We start from the raw sequence: 2,500 nt of genomic DNA, 5'->3' as shown, positions 1-2,500 counted from the left end.
TTTTCCTTCCATAAAGCGTGGTCGGTACCCGGCATTTCGGCTCACTTTCTCGCAGTCCCCAGATGGGCCTAACCCGGGTCAAGGTTCAGGAGTCTGAGTCAAGTTGTGCCCAGCCAAGAATCTCTGTCGGTTGTTCACCCTGTTCCATTCCATTCCGTTCCGTTCCGCTCCATTCTGTCCTGTCCTGTCCTGTCGTGTCCTGTCCTGTCCTGTGCTGTCCTGCCGTGTCCTGTCCTGTCCTTTCCTGTCCTGTCCTGTCCTGCCATGCCGTGTTCTGTTCCAGGGCATGGCGTGGCGTGGCAGGTGTGTTTTGGCTTGGTGGGGTTTTCCTGGGGGCGGGGCGTGGTGGGGTGTTGAGCGGCACGCCCGGCTGGCCGGTACGGGGATCCGGAACCATGACGTCGGGGTTATGATGAGGCTGTGCTCTATCTAACCAACCGGGTCACCGGCCAGCCCCGTGCACCATCTGTCACCATCCACAGCACCGATGCGGACAGAAACACGACTGAGCCCAGAAGGCATCCCACTCAGAGAAAGACGCGTGGCAGTCGTCACAGCGTCTGAGGTCTCACGCCGCACGATGACCGCATTTCTATGAAACGATCCGTGGTCGTCAGATCCCAGGGAAGGGAAACTGGCGGGTGGCTGCCGGGCGACCCCGCCCACCAGCCGTAGCGGCAGAACATCGGTCGCCACGGTCGTTCTCGTTCTCGTTCACCCCCCCGTACCAGTAAAGAGACAGAACCCTGCGCGTTGGCTTTCGGTTTCGGTTTCGCCTCTGGCGGTTTGCTTTCCACTGTCAGTCTGCAGTCTCAAAGGAGAGACAGGAGATCAGGAAGGCCCGGCAACGAGCAGCAGGAACCCTTCCTCCCGCCGAATTATTCACGATTCCTCAGAACGGAACTCAGGTGTTTCCAGCCATCCCGGTGTGTGGGTGTCTCCATCCCCGCATCTGTGAAATCCACCCATCCATCCGCACACTCGACGTTTATCTCGTGTCATCTCAATCGACCCCATCACCGTGACTCACGGAACCCCCGAATCCAATACCACCCGCCCGATCAACACAGGTTCGAGACGCACGTGTTCGCCTTTCCGTTTTATGGACATCTGTCAGCTTAATTTGACATCTGTACACATCCCATCCGAGAGAAACCGCCCTCCATTCCCACCCAGAAAGAAACACGCAGCAAGCCAAGGTGTACACAGAGGGGGAGAGAGGGGCCCCCGGCGACCCTCATCCCCGACCAGGAGAGGACCGGACCAGAGCGTCCGAGGGGCTGGAGCACTCCAGCGTGCGTGCCTCGGTTCAGCACTGTCGGCGAAGTGGCCACCTCTTCCTCGGGAGCAGGGATGCGCGTTCCGCCCCACCCTCTCTGGCGGACGACAGTCAGGGTGACGACGATGACAAAGTGCCCTGGGGAAGAAAGATCACAGGAGAGGAAGTTTTCAGATTCAGGGTTTCAGACAGAGGCTACAAAGTGGGTCCGGGGCCGTCGAGTACCCGGCAGAACGGGAGAAACCAGGAGAGCCGTGATAGGGCGGCTCCCCCCAGTTTCATAACATACACAATTCGCTTCTGTGAAACCGCTCGCCGTGTGACTAGGTGGATCGATGAAGTTCAAACAGCTTAGTTCAAATCGATTAGAAGACGGTGATGTTTGAAAATGCCCCTCGGGGCTTCAGCGCCTCCCCTGCCCCCGCCGCATCCCAGAAGGAAGTTAAAAGCTACATATCAGCCCGCCCTTTGTGAAGTTTGAACTTTGTCTCTATGCCCCACCCCTCCAAGCTGCCCCCGAGCAATCGACTGGCTAGTTCCAGTTTCCGTCACCAGGTCGCGCTAGGCCTCCCCGTACCCCCTCCTCACGCCAGGAGGGTACGCGTGTATGCGTGTGACTATACGATAACTAAAAGCATGTGACTATTTGATAGTTTTAATCGTGTGACCAGTGTGAAAGCGTACCTGTCAACGAGACCCCTAAATTTCGGGTCTGGGCCGTTTTATTCCGAGACTTTCTTGCAGGGACAGTCCCTGGGCAGGCCTATAACAAACCCCTTACAAATTCTCACTCGGGCATACCGGTTCTCATTCTGTGTGGCAGCCTCACAGCAGAGCCAGGCGAAACAGTGACCTGAACAATACCAGAAAAGGGAGGAGTCGATTGAGCTTCGCACCGTTCAAGAAAATCTTTTCAAGGAAGCAGTGTCACCCCACCTCGGGCACGTCCGCCGAATGTCGATCCACAACACGTGCCGGGTGAGCAAACTAAGGCATACAGCAAAAGCGGCGATGATGACAAGAAAAAAGAAAACAAAACAACCACAGCAGGAAAGAAAGAAAGAGAAAAAGAAAACGAGACGAGAAACGGGGGAGCCACACGCGGTCCCCCAGGAACACCGGCTCCACCCATCTGGGTCCCGGAGTCATCGGGGCATGGAACGGAGCGGCCAGCCAACTGGTTGATCCGGATGCTGGACACGGTAAAGAAGACGGGAAAAA

This window comes from Cynocephalus volans, chromosome 18 (genome assembly GCF_027409185.1).
Source record: "Cynocephalus volans isolate mCynVol1 chromosome 18, mCynVol1.pri, whole genome shotgun sequence".
NCBI lineage: Eukaryota > Metazoa > Chordata > Mammalia > Dermoptera > Cynocephalidae > Cynocephalus > Cynocephalus volans.
This window is presented reverse-complemented; position numbering follows the sequence as displayed.